This window comes from Ostrea edulis, chromosome 8 (genome assembly GCF_947568905.1).
Source record: "Ostrea edulis chromosome 8, xbOstEdul1.1, whole genome shotgun sequence".
In the NCBI taxonomy this organism is placed as follows: domain Eukaryota; kingdom Metazoa; phylum Mollusca; class Bivalvia; order Ostreida; family Ostreidae; genus Ostrea; species Ostrea edulis.
In genome coordinates this window covers 43,597,797-43,619,638 of record NC_079171.1, presented here as the reverse complement: position 1 = coordinate 43,619,638, position 21,842 = coordinate 43,597,797, and the positions used below count along the sequence as shown (strand labels likewise).

Below are 21,842 nucleotides of genomic sequence, written 5' to 3'. Positions count from 1 at the left end.
ATGAACCCACAGATAATGTTGCGATAAGTTGTTTGGTTTTGTTTTTTTCAAACGATTTTATCACTGCACAATATATAGTGAAAAAATGAAATGATGACTCACTTCTGGTCAAACACTGGACATTTGAATGTACGTGTCATTTACGGGAAAACATTTCATACACAGTTTGATTTGCGCCATTCAAAGACATATTCACTGGAATGTTCGTGTAATAAGGTCATTTAGAGTCAGCATTTCGCACATTTATGGTTGTTGTAACAATCTAATTTACCCAATTCAGCCTGTCATTGGGTACAATGTTGGCCATTCTATGCACACTTATTTTGATTACAGATTACTCCTATTGCCCACTAGAAAAATAGGGCTCACTGCGGGTGTGACCGGTCAACAGAGGATGTTTACTCCTCCTAGACATCTGATCTCACCTCTGGTATATCCAGGGGTCCGTGTTTGCCCTCTTCTGGTTTTGTAGTTATTGGAGCTGATGAGACTGATCTCTGTTTGTAATCTTCACCTTTTCACTTGACCACAAATGTCCCCCATCTTCACAATTTATATGCGCATGTGCAAATGCACAATATTTGCGACACACAACTACCAGTCAATGTGGTCACAAACAGTGATCACAGATAGTGTTCTCATGAAAGGAAGAGTTTATAGCATTAATTTACAAGTCAGGAAATGCTCATGTGTAAGATATTCTGGTTAATACGCTTTCAACGAGTATCTATTATCGAACACTCGTCTTAAATAAGTCAATTTTACACCAAATTACAGAATCCCAGTAAAGAGTAATAGGGAGTAAGTTTGATCTGCCTCTTGGAGATATAGAATTTCAAAGACCACGTGGTGGTTTATTCGTGCCAATCTTATATTTTAAAAAAATGAATTGTCCCTAATGCATTCTAGTAGAAGACCGTTATAGAGTTGTTTCCGCTGCTTAATCATTGATTTTGTGGTCGTTATATTTTTCCAGAACCCCCTGGATAGAGAAACCCCTTGAATCCCAAGGGCCAACGAGATTTTGATTTTGAAAGGTTAGAAACTTCCCTTAGAACCAAATCATGTAGAAAGAGAGAGAGAGAGAGAAAGAGAGAAAGATTAAAACCATAAAAATTCCGATAAATCATTCATGGTATGCTTCTTTTAGGTACTCTGAACGTCCACAAGGAAATTCTATTTATAAATAATGGTATTCAATACAAAATATCTCTAACCTGATACTTAAGTCAGAGAAATGTCAGATTAAAATCGTCTGAAGTATATATATTTTAGACGGGTCCATTAATATCAGTGCATCTATGCAAATATGACAGGTATATAGAAATGTGAATATATAGAAATGTGAATATATCAAAATTGATCTCTGTGTGATTGCAGTCAGTGTACTTTCGATTTATATATTTAGGCGATGTTCTTTTGAGTAGAATGCCATTAGTCAATATGTACTTCTGTGGTAAAGGAAGACATGTTTAATCCACACGGGATATTCTAGCTGTCACGGGCAAAGAAATCATAGGTCTACACTTTGATGTTATATATATAGAATATTCCTGAGGCAGAGTGGATAAAGCAGAGATAGACGGTCCTTAGGGGTACATAGGCATTATGGAAGCAATTACAGGCGCCATCTTGTAAGGCCTCGAGCCACTTCTGAAATTGACAAGTTAAGCGTCCGAGTGATATTCTAAATGTTGCAGATGGAAACTTCTGTTCATTAACCGACAGATTCAAACACTTGAAAGATCCAGAGTGCCGCAATTTACAGACTTAGAGCATTAAAGCTTTTTCATCGCTGGATGATGAATAGCACGGCACAGATTAATTACTCCAGAAACATAAAGTCTGAATTGAACATGGTATCGATTCCGATAAAGGCTATAGTGAGATCAATTACTGGACTGGATATAAAGATATCGTGATCAGTAGAAATGGATTAACAGTGTGTAACCGCGATCAAATCGAGTGATTATAATGGTAATTGGATATCATCGTCTTGATAGTAGCCTTTTGCTTTCAACCTCCTGCCTGGGGTGAAAATTAGATTAATTGGTGTCGATTTAGCTCGTTTGCTTATAGTAATCGCTATCGTCTCTATATCATCAGAGCTAAACGGTTATCATAACTATTAAGGCGAATACATCTGTATTTGGTCAGATGACAACATAAAGAAGGATATATTTGATGTTCTATATACCGCGAATATTTTTATTGTTTTATAAAACACGAATATATTTGATGTTTTATATAGCAGAAAATATATTTGATATTATATACAACAAATATATTTAATATTTTATATAACACCAATATATTTAATGCTTTATATAACACGAATATATTTGATGTTTTATATAGCACGAATATATTTGATATTATATACAACAAATATATTTAATATTTTATATAACACCAATATATTTAATGCTTTATATAACACGAATATATTTAATGCTTTATATAACACGAGTATATTTAATGTTTTATATAACACGAATATATTTAATGTTTTATATAACACGAATATTTTCAATGCTTTATATAACACGAATATATTTCATGTTCTATATACCGCGAATATAGTTAATGTTCTATATCGCATGAATCCTTAAAGCAAAATTACAGTGTCTCAATAACCGTATAATTAAATATATTTACAAACAAATCTGGCTATGATGTTGCTACTTCTGTGTACATTCTGTTAAATAATTTAAATATAATATACATGTATCCGGAAACGTTTCAAAATGAAAATATCACAACAACAGAGCCTCCTTAAAATTAGTTATACTTGTCAATATAAGGAATTGTCTACAGTGCCATCGTTCCATTTTGGAACACAGATAGGGTAAAGATCATTAATTGCCCAAGTTTGAGCGCACTAGATTAAGTGACATCTTAAGTGACATTTGCTAATATTGATAATGCCATACTTTAGAAAACTACTTGTCTCTATTGTAGATGGCGTCTCCATACGAGTGAAAATTTTTCGAGCGGGACGTTAAACAGAACACAACCAACTTATTGCGGATGATGTCATGTAATGAAAGTACTCTGCCAACCACTGGTAAACATGTAAGTGACATGATAGTAACAGACATATGACACATATATTGTTCTTTTGCACGTGAAAAATATGAATTACATAAAATAATCAATATTTGCCGTAACTTAACGCTCTAGCAAGTTTATCGTTATTTCAGATTTCAAACATTTTGGTTGAGCATCACCGAAGAGACATTTGTCGAAATGGGCATTTGGTGCATCAAAATTGGTACCGTATAAGTTTTACATTATAACAGTTATAGATCAGAAGTGTTTGCCTGTCTGGAATGGAGTACATGTACATGTAAAGCCTATCGGGAATGGGGTACATGTAACGCCTATTTGGAATGGGGTGCATGTAAAGCCTATCGGGAATGGGGTACATGTAAAGCCTATCGGGAGTTAGGTACATGTAAAGTCTATCGTGAAGTAGGTACATGTACATGTAAAGCCTATCGGGAATGGGGTACATGTAAAGCCTATCGGGAATGGGGTACATGTAAAGCCTATCGGGAATGAGGTACATGTAATTATATAATGTCTATCGGGAATGGGGTACATCAACCATTAAGCATGCACAGAATGCTCTAGGCAGTGTAAAGTCGCTCATTATTTCTGGGAAAAAAACATTTTTTAAATGAACACATAACGACATTTTTAATAATACATACTGCATTTAGGAAACAAGACGCGTCACGCCAGCATACTTCATTAAGCGCTTCATGAAAAACATACCGGTGTGAACTACTGCAGTTCATACCCTCATGACTATTCAAAAAACTGAAGTTTATTTTTTTTTTTTATACTTATCGCCGTTAAAATAGACGTACTAAACTTAGCTTTAATCACAACTGTAACCCATTCTTGAGGAATAGCAATCACTACAGTTGATAAAGATATCAAAAGCAAAATCACTGGAAGTGTATATATATATATATATATGAATGTCTATAACCCGTATTCTCATAAACTCATTCCAGCAAATCACCTTTTATAGCTTTTTTGTAGTCCGTCATCGACAGAGTATGGAAACCATTATGCTCTTGGCGAGTGTGGAATCTGTATCTCGCTAAGTAACGGTTTTTGATGGGAATCCCCAAAGATTTCCAAATGACATGTATTCTTAGGTTACAGTAATAAAAGCATTGTGTTGTATTCGTTAGACCTCCAATGGGCTATTCAAAACCTTGGATTCATCTGTGCGTGTTAGGAAGATTGCAATGAAGGTACTGAGGGCGGATCATGCTTTTTTTCTTTTTCGTAGGAAATGGTTCAACATTTGTTTATTTATCTTTTCAATGCAATTTGTTTTAGTTACGCATACCATAGTAAGCTTTGAAATATACTGTAGATACCCACTAAACATTCATACATGTACATGGATACGAAGAATCGGGAACTATTTTTCTTCCTTCCTTTCTACCTTTTAATTCTCTCCCACCAGGAGGTGGGACTGAGTCCAGGAATTTCACCAACAAAGTGAGAAAATGACGTAACCTGGCGATTTTCTAGCCGAACACTGGGTCGTCGCATATTTCATAGACCTTGCGCATCTTCGCTTGTCACGTGTCCTATTTTGTTACTCTCAGAAATAAGGCTATGCGAATCGGACAGTTGGCTAGCGAAGATTGATACTGCGTCACCAATAGTGACGCGTTTAAAACATTTACAGTCACTTGACGTCATACAAATAAAGATGCATATAGTTTATTAAAAATTGGATTTCCGAGCATGACAAACGACAAATATACCATTTAAGCCGGTAATTTCAATGAACCAGAACTTAAATATACTCGGCTTTACATGAATACATGGAGAAATTGTCATCAAAAAAATATCTGCTGTCTATCAAGTTTATTCTTACAGAAAATGTTGTTAATGAATAAGAAAAAAAATGTATTTAAAGATATTTTTTCAGGCATTTTCACTACATCACTTCATTTTAGGCATATCACTCGTTTTCAATTGCATCAATTGAAATGAGAGTATTTTCTACTGTCAAAAGAGAAAAAAAAAACATTTTCTTTCCTTGTAAGTTACGTGCAAACTTTACATTTAAAAAAAAATACCAGATAGACATATCCAAAAGTGGCATATTTATTCAGCTGCAGTAGGCATTCAATGATGTGTAACACCAACACCCCCCCCCCCCCCCCCCCCGCACTCGCTCATGGAGGGAATTTTGTTAGTCGAATCGGCAAAGTAACGACAACATTAATCTTGAATGGAGCGTAAAACAACAGACCTGCGTTGTATTACATAATGATTTGAAAATATTGATATAAGTCGTAGTTGTTTTTGTTTTCTATGGTTTGCCTAAATAAATACATGTTATATGAAAATGCAGCAGTACTGATGAATTCAATTGGGTAAAAAGCGTACTTGTTTTAAATGCGTATAATGAACGCTTAGAAAAAACGCTGAAGTGGACGCACATCACCATCGCAACATAAACGAATTCAAAAGGAAGAAAGATAATCAATATAACCAGAATTAAGAATTTGATTAATTACAAAATCTGTGGGTGCAAATTTAAAGTATTCTATCAAGAAATCTTATATCAATTACAAAACCATCGAAGGATCAATTCAGGTTAACAAAAGAAAACCTCCATCTGTCCGGGTCTGGTTTTAGTCTTTACAAAACGCTCACTCATATTTTTTCTAGATTGTCACCTAAGGCTGAGTAAATGTAATCGCTTGTTTTTTAATGTCTTTAGTATGTGGATATAGAAATAAACTATTAATACACCTCTTACAAAGATGTACTCGTAAAATGCACGTATTGTTTACGAATTTTGAGCCCTATATGATACTTCGTATTTTTGTAATGGTAGTATGCGGTCTTAAAAGCAATATTATCTCTATGGGAAAAAAAATGTAAAAATGTGCTATCGTGATAGTTTTGTTTGTAACTTTAAGCATAATCATAAAGGTGAGTCTAAGATTTTATTAAGGTAAAGCTTTAGGTTCTTTGGAATATCATAGCATTGTATAGAAATCAATTTCTGTACGGAAGACAATAATGCAATTTGCCTTCGAGCCTCTGAATAGGTATTGATAACACAAGTTTATAAACCTTAATATCATGTGTCATTGAAATAGCAAATCACAATTTTACAACAACAAAATGACAGCTAGTGTTGCTTAAATAATCATTTCGGGCTAACTTTCTACTAGGTATACATTTATTTCAGAAGATATTTATTGGCAACAATAAAACATGTTACTTCATGATTGTAAAGCTGTACATGTAGATATAAATCCCGTGGGGATACAGGTTAGAATTTTCCCTCAGTACCCCCTTGCTTGTCGTAAGAGGCGACTAAATGGGACGGTCCTTCGGATGAGACCGAAAAAAAGAGGCCCCGTGTCACAGCAGGTGTGGCACGATAAAGATCCCTCCCTGCTCAGTGACCATAAGCGCCGAGCATAGGCCTAAACTTTGCAGCCCTCCACCGGCAGTGGTGACGTCTCCATATGAGTGAAATATTCTCGAGATGGACATTAAACAATATTCAATCAATCAATCAATCATGTAGATATAGTATTAACATGAACATGTATGGTGTTAAAACAGGAAGTGACATCACCAAACGGTCGCCATTAAGTGAGGACATGACCTTCAAAACTGAGGTGTTTTGTTGCAGTGAGTTACATGTAACTAATCAGTTGATTGGTTGTGTATTGTTTAACATCAGACCGGTTCCGGGAAACAATAAGCAGTAGTGTACAATATCCGGATTTAATTTCTAAAGGGATAATTGATAGACTACTAGAATATAGTGAGAAATCTGTGCATATTACGATGATAAGGATAAATGGTATTTTATTGGATTTATCTCCCTATAAGAATTGTATGTGTCAATGTTGAGGAAGAATGTAATGTATTCTTGTATGACATGTTTTCGTTTGTCGCATACGGTATCGTGTTTCCGGTGAATAACGCAGAATGAAAGGTTATTGTCCTTAGAATGCAATCGACCTCGGTGCAGATAGTTCCACTTGACTGCTTATGTATAATCTCTTATCTAAAGAGATGGTATGCATTCAAACTAAATTATTGAAGGAAGATAAAAAAATATTTGTTTTAAAAAACATGGGAAAATAATCACAGCATATACTGCCAGCGGTACAACTGACTGAGCTATTCTAAGCACAAGTACTAGTAAAATAATTCCCATTGTTTTGTCGTTTTTTCGTTAATTTCGACCCCAAGGCAGGAGTGACCCTCAAAAAACTACTATTGTGAATTGTTCTAAACATTATAACCTACCAAAATAAAAAACCAAAATCCATGTCCAAATTGGTGCTTCATGTGGGTGAAATGTTGTTTGAGCCAACTTTGAAGGTTAATTTCAACATTGTAGATATAAAATGTAGGTTCGAAATGAAAATATGAAAATAATAATATATATGAACGATAGAAAATGATTATAGAAACTTGATATACATATAACAATGTGAGTTTCCCCGGGAAATTGTTCTCCCCTATAGGTTTTTTTTATTATTCTGAATTAATCCTTAATTTGTCAAGCAAACGCACCATGATAATGACATGATCTATTTTGAATTTTTCCCAACCAAAGAGGATGACATGGGCGGGACGACACCCGTTCCACTCACTCACTAGCTATCGCTGTGCAGGACACTTGTATCAAGTCTACTCATAAAATGGCTTGGAAATGTGTTTTGGGCAGGGAATCAGCACGTGAATCCCGTGGCTGAAAACCTCCTCGAAATGCTTAATTTATTAAACGATGATTTCAAAGTAATCAAAACTAGCATATTGGCAATTCATAGAATGCCACCCCTTTATTTTCCTCGACTTTATATAACAGATCAGTATCATCTGCTTGGAACATAATTCACTTAAAGTTTTTCCTTGAAGTTTTTACAGTGTCAAAGTACAAAGTCACGGCATCCCAGATTCTGAAAATTATACTCATCTGCGAGAAAAAAGACGATCTGCGGCGAGTTTTTTGCGTCGCGTACAAATATTGGCCGTCTGTAGCTGGCTAGGTGATTTAGAATTCCCTTTGTCAAACGGCATTTACTACACTTCATTAGAAGTAATTGAAAATTTCCACTTGATCAGTGAAGGGGTGGATCTCATTACGGAAACTAGCATTAAAGGAATGAATGCCTTTATAGATTCCATCCTTTATCTAAAGTTTCGGTTGTTTAATAGAAGATTTTTTGCTATTGTGCTTTGATTTCCCTAAAGAAAAAAATATGTCATTTTCTAAAGAACTTCCTGGTTACGGTGAACTATTTTCTAAACCAATGTCGGAACAAAGCCGTGGTGAGCAGTATAACTGTTCTCTATGCGTTTCTTTCTCTATTCCCGTTTCCACATGCACTATCATAGTAAAAATGATATAATTTCGCGAGGGTTTAATTTGAATTCGAGGTTTCAACATGTTCGCGAACTTAGCGTATCCAATATGAAAGTGAACATCACAGAGAGAGAGAGAGAGAGAGAGATAGAGAGAGAGAGAGAGAGAGAGAGAGAGAGAGAGTATACACTTTAGCTTTCCTCGATCTAAAAACAGGAACATATGATTCATAAAAATGATTTTACATACTACGCGATAACGTGAACGAATTTAAATTAGTGAAGAAAGAGAGAGAAAGAAAGAAAGGGAGAGACAAAAGGCCATGCAATTCACGATGGCTCTCACTTTAATGGCATGTAGACAAAAAGAGGACATGCAAAGACATGCATTATCATCAAAAGAACAACCTGTCTTAGATATTTATTTTATAACATTCCTTGTAATATTTATAGAGACAGTCAGATTAGAATCACCATGTGCTTCAATCCTATTAAGAATAGTGTTTTAAACCATCGGAGAATACTTTTCAAATTAACTTTTCTTCTCAAATAAAAATACGTCATGGAGCCACTTTACGAAAATGATTAAAATACAAATTCTATACTTTTCGCTGCTGCTTTGGAAATCCATTAACCTTTCACGAACATAAACATGTCGATCGCTGAACGATACGCATGTATTGTGTTGTATTATTGCAATGCCGAGGATTGCACAGATCCCGGATGACATAACGTCTGCGATGTAATTTTCGATGAGTTCCGTCGGAAATTCAAGATTTTTACAATTCCCTGGACATTAATTAGATTGAACAGAGTCCATAATTGTGGGTTTTGTGTATTTATTTTTCCGTCCATTTTGTTATTTATCTCGTCAATTCAAACATCGATGCGTCTTCTTCTAGTATGATGTGTTTATCATCGCCTTTTATCTTGTATGAACGCGTCTTCTTTCCTAATTGTAATTGTTTAGGAACATAATTTAGTAATACTTGTACGAAAAATTGTACAAAAAACTTGTAACGATGTATGGTAGAACGTCCCTACATCGTATTGTCTCTTTTAGAAAATAGTGCTGAATTTTGTTCAGATTGCTATCAAGACACGGAGCTTATGTCTCAGATACCTTCTTTAAAATAACGGCAACAATCATGGATATGCGAAAGAAATCTTAGTCTGAATACAGAGTATCGAACTTGTAACCACCCCCACCCCCCTCAGTCCTCAGTGCTCTATCTAATTAATTTGATTTAAATTGGGAGACAACATTTGCTTTGTCCTACAAAATTTCTAAAACAAATACACGTTAATCTAAATCAAAAACAGTATTGTATTTAAACAGACATGGTGTGTTTCCCTGCGATACATGTAGATTAGAGATATAGTTCAACCGGAAGCGACACTGTCCAACCGGAAACGATAGGTTAAATAGAACTAGTAGTGTTTCATCCTAGCGTTGCTGCATGTCCTCAACATTACATGAAAATACGTTACCATAGCAACATGTACTGTACTGTAGCCTCAAATTATTTTTTATACCTCAGTATGAGAATTCTATGCAACACGTATCTGATTGGTTTAGACAGACACGTGCCAGGGTTGACAAAACTTCATATCTCCCTCTCAAACATCATATCTCCCTCTCAAACATCATATATCCCCATCATATTTACCCCTTGGGCAGCCTCGTGCATTTTCCATAAATTCAATATCTAGGTAAACGAAGGTTACTGTGACGTCACAATAAGTCCGAGTCATTGTACTTTCATAGTTCGAAAGGTAAAAAAATATGCGGGTCTCTGATACACATTTAAATCGTCAGGTTTTAATTGATACAAAAAAGCCAAGGAAGTAAATCTACATTCAAGGAAAATGAAAATACAAAAACTGGTTATCATTTCACTGTATTTCGTTGTTTGTACCTTCTATCGTAATACGTTGATGGCGCGGTTTTACCGTTAGGGCGATCTCAGCTACATACATGAGCGGACTCCAATTTCAAATACATTTTTGTAGTCTTGCTTTGTTTCGGTATAATACACAATTTATTGTATGAATGATCGGGGATATGAAGATTTATTCACCCAAGAAAAATCATATTCCCCTCGGGCGTTATCCTCGGGAAATATGATTTTTCTTGGGTGAATAAATCTTCATATCTCCCTCACTACCATTCAATAAATGTATAATAAACCCCCTCAAACAGAGTCTATAGGGAGTACACTGAAATTGCCTTATCCGTCTTTCTGTTTGTAGAATAATTTGTCCGGAGTACACTGATGGACACATCTAATTAAAACTTTGTGTGTATCTTGTATGAATAGTGAAGCTGTTCGCCCGTTATTTGATCGATATTTTTTTTTTTAAATTTCAAGGACGTTGTATATATATTTTTCCATTTTGAGGGGGATTGGTATGATGTTGTCGTTGCTGAGAGTAGATCTTAATAAAAAGCACTGAGTATACAGCTAGTTGGGGTCCGCGTTGAAAAATCCACAGACACTTATAGAAAAAAACCCACCTAATTAGACCTACTTTTGATTCATGAAACTTGTAAACATAGAGGACTGAAAGTCTCTATAAATACTCTAAGCTCCACATCGCAATCATATACACGACTACTATTATGTGAGCGTTTCTCAAATATTTACTATTTCCCATTTCTCTTGACTTAGTTTTTCAATGCTCGTGCTCCGAGATTACAACTTGTACTTCTAGGATGGATGTTGTGTTTATCTCTGTTCCCGCGGTTTTGGATTTTTAAAACCTTCCGCGTACAAAGTAAATCTGTTAATGTTTTGTTTACATATGAATACCCAATACGATTATTCATTTAGTTATGAATGAAATTTGCATATGCTTACAAATGCATAAAACACATTGATATTTGGCTAATTATTGCAATGTCAAGCAAACTGTTTTCTGGATCGCAGTCGAGGAAAATAACTAGAACAAATGTGATGTGATAAGACCGGTCATCGCGCGAACCAGTCAAACTGAGGGAGAAAAAAAGTTCCTCTGTTAATTATAAAAAAAAGATTGTCTTTTCTAGCCTTTGCAAATTATAAAACATCTTTGAACGCGTTTTTCAAAATCTCAGTTACATGTATGTATACGGGGAATTGTTTTTTGATATTACAAAACACACATTTCGTTAATGAAAATCGTCTGCTCATTTTGGCGGTGCGTGCAGATTGGTACAAATGAACGCGCAGATAGTTGGGTCAATGACTTTGCTATGGATTCCGATTAGAAAACCATTTATTCAATGACCACAAATTCACTATGTCCCCTCATTCAATGTACCCTGCGGCTTATTAGTCCAGCTAGGACGGTTCTAGTTTTCTGTCACAACAAACACGGGAGACGATAATTTATCAATTGATTGAATTCATACAGCTTAATTTGGTATAGTGTCGAAATAAAATTTCGTGTTATTAATGACGATTATAAAATACATTTCGATATACATGTATATAAATATATACATGTATTCACAAAATATGTTATTTTCAGTTTTTCATACATTTTCTCTATTTGAAAAAAACAAATACGTTCCCTCAAATACATGTACCTCTCGCACGATATAAGAGTTCCTATGTACTGTGTATGTATGATCTACAGTTGTATATCTCCCAGACATTGAATGTACTGTGTTACTTTTTCCGAGCCTTTGCTTGCAAAATAAATTAAAAAAAAAGAAATTTGGTATAAATGGCGTTAAAAATGAATTCTTGTATCAAAAAGTGAAATCGATCTCATAAATTGTTTTCCAGGGTATAAATAAAATTCGTGAGACATTTCTATCGCTGCGATTATAGGCTGTTACAACACAGGATAAATCTGTTCTAAGTTGTCCCTGTCTAAGGCTTCGCTTACACGTATTTCTAACATAGTGACGCTATGGTTTTCTAACTGCCCAATCAATTCATATTCCAAAGAAACGCGGTCAGCACGAAATGTGATCGGAATGAATTTTGAAACCTAAAAAAATAATAATGAATTCTTCTTGCATCATAAAGGTGTTTTCATGGTAGTGATGTGTCCACGGAATGAAATAAAAACGTTCTACATACAGGGGAATGGTTGGGGGTGGGGGTGAATTGAAGAAGTATAGTGGGTAATGGGAAACAAAGGACACATCTTCAAACACGAACATAACCCCCCCCCCCAGAAAGCAATCCTATATATGTACCCACTTGTATGATAGTATTTTCAAATCACCATGTTTACACATGTATCCATTTGTATTATTTGATAAAAATCTAGAAACAGATATATCAATCATTCGTGCGCACTGAAATTAATCTCGGTAAACGTTTAACACGACGCAAATTCAACTAGTTTCTTTTTTATACAACAAGCTTATAGACTTGTCTTACACAAAATCATAATGACCGACTTTCATTTGAACGCAAAATGGGAAAACAAATTATCAGTTACATATATACAATGTAGTGTCTTAGATATGATATTGCCTTGTAGGTTAGCGTAGTAGGTTATTGTTTGCCCCCCTCCCCCAACAAAAGACGAAGAAAAAGTATAAAATAAATGAATTAAAAACATTTCATCGTGAGTTCGAATATTCCAGTTATTTTCATATTTCCCTCTTACTTTCTGATAAAAGTCTATTTTTCACTAGTGAAAAGTTAATTTCAAAGTTTTCGATTTTAAGGTATGTGTACACATATCCTCCATTTTCCAATTTTAGCAGATTGATACATGTATATAAACACTGCAATTATGTTCTATCTGAAATCAAATAACATAGCCAAGCAATTTTTGTCTAGATCTTAAAACTGACAAGTCCCACCGACTTCAACCCATCATTCACCAAGCAAGAGTTTTACAGACTAAGCTGTCTCTTTGCTTAGTAATTTTAAAGCTGTAATAATACATCACGCTACGAAAACATCCACTGACAGATATGTCACTACTAATCATCCTTAAAGGAACTTTCTCATTTTCTTCTCATCGATTAATAAGGCGTTAAGGTAATACAGACATGATAAGTCACGTTAAAGCATGATAAGAAAGCTTTCTGGGCGTCTCCGCAAAAAAGTTCATAAGAAAATGAAAAAAAAAAAAAAAATGAAAAAGAGAGAGTACCAGTTTAAATCTATGTCAGAAAAAATGTACACACATGGGCAGTGAAGACACGAAGTTTACATTCTACAAATAAATTGTTGTACGGTAGTTTTCATTGTTTCGGAGATTGTGCAATGTCTTCATACATTTTATCAATTACCGGTATACTGAAGGCGATTTCATGTGGTGGAATTAATAAGCCACTCCCTCCATAGTAACATTGTAGTAGCTAGAGGTCAAATGCGAAACTTGCGGCGGTCATTACGGGAACTGGCTTTACCACTGTGAAAATACAAGTTGGTGTGGCGGTAAAACAAGGAGGGGGAGAGAGAGAGAGAGAGAGAGAGAGAGAGAGAGAGAGAGAGAGAGAGAGAGAGAGAGAGTATTCAGACTTACCCCTGTAAGTTTAGGACGAGTTATTGCATGACTTTTCTTGAAATTAAATTTTGATGGCATGACCTTTCTTGAAATAGAACATCATAATTAAATTTGTGGAACAAAATCCCCAAAGGTTTTACGCATTAAGATGCAGCCATGCTCTATTCAAGCTTCATATAAACTGTGAAAAAGTCAACACCAAAGACGCTTGGAGTAAATCAATGCGTTATTTTTTTTTTAAAGGATCTACTATCAGGTATTCCAGTTTTAAGGGAAGCGGTGATTTGTGAATCTGTCATACGTATCTTTTGAAAAAAAAAGTCTCCTTTTGATAATGTTGACAGATTTCATCTCGATATACTCCCCCTTACCAAGTTTTGTCTGGCCATGATGCAGAAGTAACAGTCGCAGCAATTTTCCTTATACGTTTAATTCATGTGCGTTATCTTTATTTTAAATTCACATATACTAGCATTTTCTCACAGAGAATCAAATAGAAAGAATGTTTGTCATGTGTTATTAACGGATACAAGAAAACGTAATTATATGATAATTAACAGGTAATTAAGAAGATGGAAAAGACAAACGAGTTTCATTTTACTGATGAAAATTTGTCACATTTGCGCGGTTTTTTTTTTTTTTTCTTGGTTTTTTTTTTTTTTTTTAATCTTGATATCAATGTGTTAAATTACAGAGGACAGATATGTGTAGATGCTTCTACAGATTTTCTTTTGAATTAAGATATTTCAAAGCCTCGATTTTGATTTATTTTTTTCAATTTCGTGGAGCATATAAGGCAAAAATGCATTTTGAGATTAATCAACAACAACAATAAATAAATGAAGGAAGGAAAAAAAAACAGCGAAAAACAATGTAAAGGATTTCCTAATAAAAGTGATAAATGTGTACAAACTTACCTAAATCAGATGAAATAACCAAGTTTTGTGATAGATGGGAGTCCAGCACACGCCCGGTATAGCGTATATTCTATCCTTTTATTAAACACGATCGATCCAACGCTTTCCGAAAACCGCGCGAAATATCTCTCTTCTATCAGCAGACGACACGGCCCCTAAATGCTGCGCGCGATGAATCTAGCAGACGACAACTATTTCCATAACATACGACAATGTTGGTTGAGCATTGCATGCAGACAAGTGGTACTGTGCATCTAGATTTTTCTCGTCTCTCTCGGATGACACAATTGACAGATATCGATTTGAAAACAATTATGTCCCGTACATTTAAACGATTCATTCGAGAGGAAATGCAGTTTTTCCTCTGATTACTAGAAATGAACATTGCAAGAATTATTGTGTTCCTGTGAAGTGTTTACATTTTTTGTCAAAATGGATGAGTTTTTATATTACAAAGAACATCAAGTACTGTCCAGGGGAAAATGAAATATTTTGTTTATTCATCTTCACGACCTAGAAGCAGTCATCAATAAAACATCGCTGTCTTCATTAAGTCTCTATAATCTAACATCAAATGAAAATTGGGTATTGAATGTAAATCGCGCGTTTTCTATTATAAGGGTGAATGACATGTCAAAATGATAGACTTCCTGTCGTCCCACACATGGGACAATAAAAATGAGTAAACTATTTCTTGTACTCTTCAATTTCATCGCCTTGCAGGTTGGTTCAGACGTTAGATTTTGAGGTCGTGAGTTCTAATCTTGCAGTGGTTTTAATTCCCCGCCCCAATTGCTAATCGAACTGCATTTGTCACTAAATATAGTACACAAATTTCGATTATTAAATATTGATATTTTACACATACTTTACTTTCCATTATTTTTTTTAATGCATCCGTAAAGTGCAGCAAAGAAAGGAATTAGATAGTTACTGATAAGCAAGAAATTTATATGCAATATTTGTATTTACACACGTACATGTTTATACAGTATCTACATGTTTCTTTACAGAAAGGGAGTGTATGGGTGGGCGGGATATAATTATATATTTTAAGAAATGTTTACAAAAATTTACCTTAGTTTCATACGGGTGACTTTCATTATCACCAACAGTCTCAGGAAGGTAGATTTACGTGGACGTGTATAATATTTCATTGTTTTGTGGATATTGCAAGCACACTTCTAATGTATTACATCATCCAGTGCTAAAATAAATTTTCAATTATACTGCCACTCCATATAACATACCTAATTCGCATGATTTCTGCACATAACACTGTAGCAGATACTTCCATGATTTCCGAAATTTCACGTCAAACAAATTGGTGAAAATTTCAATTTTAGTGTGTGTCACTAGGGGGTACAGCTTTCAGTGGAGGTAGGGGGCAATGAACCAATCATAATGTGATCAGTTTAAGAAAGCGTCATTTGGATTTAAGATTAATATACCAAACCACCTTGGCGATGTTATCATTCTTTGATTTGAAATGTCGCTTGTACATGTATATAAATGCAGTCGATACATTAATATTTCTGATCAAAGAATTATTTGTTATGTTCTTATATCATCAAGATGTTCCAAAATTGGGTTTCAAAATTGACGTCATTAAAGAAAAGGGATATTGTATTTGGGCAATGCTTATTGTATTGTTGTCACTGAAAAGATATTTCACTGTATTTACATGTTAAAATAATTAATATATGTAAGTGAGAATATCAAAACGTTAAATTTACTTTGTTGTTTGTGATATTCAGGCTTGAAATTTAATTTAGACTCTCAGTTCAACTATAATTGATTTTACTAGTGAACTGCAGGGTGATGCCATGAAGAAAATGTAAACGTTGGTTACACCTACTGAAAAGAAAGTTACAACATACACGTACATCAAACTAAAAAAGGCTGCAGTGGGCAATATGACCAAAATATGATAGCAATAAAAAGGGAATGGACACTCGTTTTTATACAGCTGAAAAAGATGTAGTGTTTACTAATTTGCATGGACTACATGTTTCTAATAAGGCCAAAATAAAATGTATGTGTGTTTCCGGTTTCCCGACCCTACCTACTCTTTTGCTGCCGATCCTAAATAATTTATTGATAATATATGCATGCATATGAAAGAAAATAGAAATCCTGAATTTCTTTTCGCATTCTAGTTTCTCTGATCTACATTAAAACTACTATTAATTGATCTTCAAAATATGTGAAAAGTATTTGTAATGTATATAGACCAGTATTGAAAGCGTATCAAAAACTAAGATTTCAAATAAAATGTTTTAATAAAATAAAAAAATTACCTAACAACCCTACTTAAATTTATTTAAGAGTGAAATAGGAAACACACCTACTTCATTTTGACCTAAAGAGAGGGGTTAAAGTTAAACGATCTCTGCGTTCCTGCAATTCACGATTGCTAGAAAAACCCCTCGTTTGTACAAAGACCTATGGAGATCGAAGGTTTGATGTAACAGCTGCCACACTATGGAACAATTTACCGATACACATCCGTTCAAAACAAACGTTTTAAGACAAACCTCAAAGCATATCTTTTTAGGAAATCTTATAACCATATTTTGTAATATATTCTTTTTTAAAGTAAATGCTGGTTTGTCGCATGAACTCGTAATGTTTAAATTGTTTTATTTTATTTGGATGTTATATTTTATGCTCAGATTAATCTTATCATGTTTTACATTTTACATTGTTAAAGCGCTTAGAGTAATTACACATTATATAATGTGCTATATAAATGCAGCACATTATTATTATTATCATTAAAGTTCCACATTGCAATAGAGGAACTCATATTAATCACACTAGTGCACTCACTATTTTTGGAGACAGTCTGATTCTACTCTTTAGACAAGAGCCCCACAGGCCTTAACGGGAGTAGCAAAGCCTTTACATAGGACATACATTTTGCTTTTCCTCTCATGCGTCTTAGATTAAAGAAGGAATATTTGATTCGTTTTCACTAGAGAGCTATATTGGCCCCACCCTAGAGCCTAAACCCCTAATCCAGGGGCCATGTTTTTCACAATAGAGATGTTCATGGACATCACGAGCTTGCGTTTAATTTTTTCTCAATCAGGACTGACAGTAGAGAAATTTTTTAAAGATATACCATAGCCATAATAGATGGCCAAACTTGTCCCACTCTAGAGACTGAACACCAGACTAAGGGGCTGTGAATTTCCCATTATTGGTAAAGGGATTCATGTACATCATAACCATGCATTTGTTTTTTCTCACACATGTGTGGGAGTAGAGAAGAAGATTTTTGAAAATTTGGCATTTGTTGTGGCAATTTTGGGAGCTAAGATAATAAATTTCACAATTTACATTCCTCTTATCCTAAAGAAGTTCCACACCACAAAATGGTAACAATTGGCCTTTATAGCTTTCAAGAAGTTTAACATGTAAACTTGCTAACGGACGACGGGCGAATACTAACGACTCAGGTGACCTAAATAGTAGCAATATGTGACACCCGCTAGTTACAAAGAGGTTTTGGAATGTTGGATATAGACTTTACAACGCTAAATTCTTGTAATTTAGGGGTGGTCCAAGAGCGATTGGCCAAACGAAAGAAGACACGATATAAGTGGGTTCAACAATTTCATATTTTAGAAAAATGCAGTGCCAATTTTGTATTGAAACCATTTCTTCTTTCATTTAAAACAATCAACAACTGAATTATACACATTAGATAATTAAGAGATAAGTATATCTTATACATGTTGAATTTTCACAATCAAAGTTTAAATAACAGTATTCATTTTACATTAAATCCTTTCGTACATGCATGAAAATGCGTGGTTATGGATAAAGGGTTACTGTGTTTAATACCAAACATTAATAGTGTTTTGTATAAGAAACATTTATGTGTGGTAATTTAAAAGAACGCAAACAGAAAACATAGGTGTAACGTCTGAATAAATTCATTGTTGTGATCCATGTGTATTTTTGAAAATAATTTATATTTCCTTAATAACCAATAACTTAAGAAATTAGTACATTGCCCCCTGCCTCCACTGAAAGCTGTACCCCCTAGTGACACACACTAAAATTGAAGTTTTCACCGATTATTTGACGTGAAATTTCGGAAATAGCACACCATGGAATCACTTAATTTTGTGCCCCCCCCCCCCCCCAAATCGTCCCAGACCCCCTACCTCATAAAGTGGCGCCCACTGTAACCGCAATTCCTGGATCCGCCCCTGATTAATGTCTAAAGACTAAAGTTATGATTCCTACATCTATAAGGACTATGAAATATAGAGGTTGGCAAACATGGATCCCTGAGCATACCAAGGTTGGGATAAGCTGCTTGAAGGAATAGTCGACCCCTGCCGACCGGTCACACCCGCTGTGAGTTCTATATCTTGATCAGGTAAACAGATAATTAATAATCAAAATCAGGTTGTAGAGAACGGCCTATAACAATTGGTATGAAACACGTCCGATACCATTTGATATAATAACAGGTTATATTGGTAACTTAGATCGTTATAACGACCATAAAGTTTGCGAACAACGAGAATGTTGAAACCCCTCTATCATCAACTGATTTTTTGTGGGATGTAACTTCATGGATATGGTTTAAAACGTTATATAAATTGTGTAATTCGTTGTAAAATACATGTGTTTAGCCGTTATGTATAAATTATCACACGTTCCATTGTAGTGGTTATGTTTTATTTATATTTAAAATAAAAATGAAAATCGACATATTAAAAAAATGAAATGAACACGGCAGGCAATCCATGTTAATTTCCATAGTCCCCGCCCACTGACCTGTCATTCTGCATGAATTAAGGTGGGTTGATCCTCATGCAAGGTGAAGATAACGAACAGTGATCAATCTCATAACTCCTACAAGCAATACAAAATAGATAGTTGGGCAAACACGGACCCCTGGACACACCAGAGGTGGGATCAGGTGCCTAGGAGGAGTAAGCATCATGTGATGTCAAGGGTTTTTGCAGAAATCTTAGTAAATTAAACTTTGCGCATGATAGAAATATATATTTCTGAGGATTTTTGTTCACTGGATATATAAAAAATATCTGGTAAACTATTAGTACTGAAAAAGTTTATATTTTCCATAGATAATCAATTATTTATGATTACAAAATTGCTGTCCAGGGCAATAACTCCTATGCGGGAATTTCCTCTACTGGATGTCTATTATACACTGGTTTCCCTAATATCCACAATTAATCTATATTTAGGAATTATCAGGTTTTTTTTTAAAAACTGTTGATATTCAAATTTTGTCATTTCAACAAGTTTTTATCTATTTTCATTATTCTGTTTAACGAAAATGTGTGGTTTTCTGATGTTGACGTATATTTTTATTTTTGTATGTCTGACATCTTTAAAAAGGTGACAACATATAATTTTTTTGGTTATTAATCAAATTAAAATATATTCAGTGGAAAGTAATAAAGTTTTTCCACTTCTAACCATTAATATTGATAAGTCACATGACGATGGAGCTACCTTAAGCGATTTACATTCATTTGTAAGGAGAAAAACGTATTTGGAGATTCAAAGCTTATCACAGAGAAAACAGTTGGAAATGTAAATATTAGCGTTTAATTAACGCAACATACACATATTTGCACATCGTATATATGGTATCGGAATCGTTGGACAGGATCAGGGCTTTATTATACTTTTTCGTATCTAATGACAATTGATGTCTGTCCGGGGTGATACGGGCGGGATGTCAACAGTGGAACAGACAGCGCTTTGTAAACGTGAGTAATTTTTTTCCGATTCGTCATTCAAAAGAAAAAAAACATCCACATGTCTATACAATAACCCACAATACATCGGGGAATATTCAACAAAGATTTCAACTGTAGTAGAAAAATCCGAAATATACTGATTAACACAATGATAAAGAATATTCTTTCTTTCACCGTTGGAGCTTCACAAACAGTATTTGACTTGACGTGAAATCGATCCGCTCACTCATTCAATATGACGAAGAACTGACCCCCTGTAGATTAATCACGCATTATTGAATTATCAGTTAACAAGGAAACAGGTTTGCCCTGCATGCAAAATGTGACGTCATTGTTTACGTCTGAGTACGTATCATCTTTTTGTTTTTGCGTCATGATTTATTACTCTAGTATCTATCAGATGGGAGGTGAGCCACAGTCGACCTAGGGCTAGCGCCGTGAACATTATTTTCATTTTCTGTGGCCTTGAGAATTCGAGAGGAAAAAAACCCTCCACCAAATCTCAATTGGGACACATATTCTTATGATTATGGGTGACATAACTCTGACGGGAAGGAGATATTTCTGTTTTCTTTTTGTTGTTGTTTTTTTTTTATATAGCGTATGACATACATCTAAGAAATACATTTCAATTTTGAAAATTCATGAGGGTATGAACTGCAACTCCTCACGCGGGGATACGTCATGGAGCGCGTTATCGCTCTATGAAAAGTACGGCACTGCAGTTCATACTCTCATGAATTTAAAAAAAAATGACATTCAATTTTACACTAATTTCTATAGGAATTCTCAGCTATTAAAATAGACATGCTACATGTATCAAGGTCCATATGCACATTTGTTTACAATTGCAGCGCGAATTCTCTATTGGTACAAATATTGGGGATATACATAAAAAACGATGTTAATATTAGTATACACTATATATATATATATATATATATATATATATATATATATATATATATATATATATAAAAATAACAGGGGATGTTTACTCCTCCTAGGCACCTGATGTGTGTCCAGGGGTCCGTGTTTGCCCAACTATCTATTTTGTATTGCTTGTAGGAGTTATGAGATTGATCACTGTTCGTTATCTTCACCTTGCATATATATAACACAACCTACAGTAAATATTATTCTATGAGCTGTTAACGCCTTATTTCACATTGTCGATTTTTTGAAAATTATTCTGCAAAAAGAATTTTATGGACTGAGATTTTACTCACGTTCTCCATCGTTCATAAAAGTACCACTAATACCGCAATAAATTCGCAGCTTTAGTGCTGTACATGTACAACCCAACCTCTCATGTCTATAC

General features: G+C 34.6%; 1 protein-coding gene across 1 annotated transcript in view; it reads right to left on the bottom strand.

Annotated features, from left to right (window-relative positions):
* Positions 1 to 15,013, bottom strand: part of LOC125662643 (sarcoplasmic calcium-binding proteins I, III, and IV-like) — a 50,824-nt gene extending 35,811 nt beyond the window's left edge. Inside the window, exon 1 of the mRNA XM_048894929.2 lies at positions 14,763 to 15,013. The gene's annotated coding sequence lies outside the window, so the exon portion shown is untranslated. The remainder of the gene's footprint in view (positions 1 to 14,762) is intronic.
* Positions 15,014 to 21,842: the final 6,829 nt, after the last annotated feature.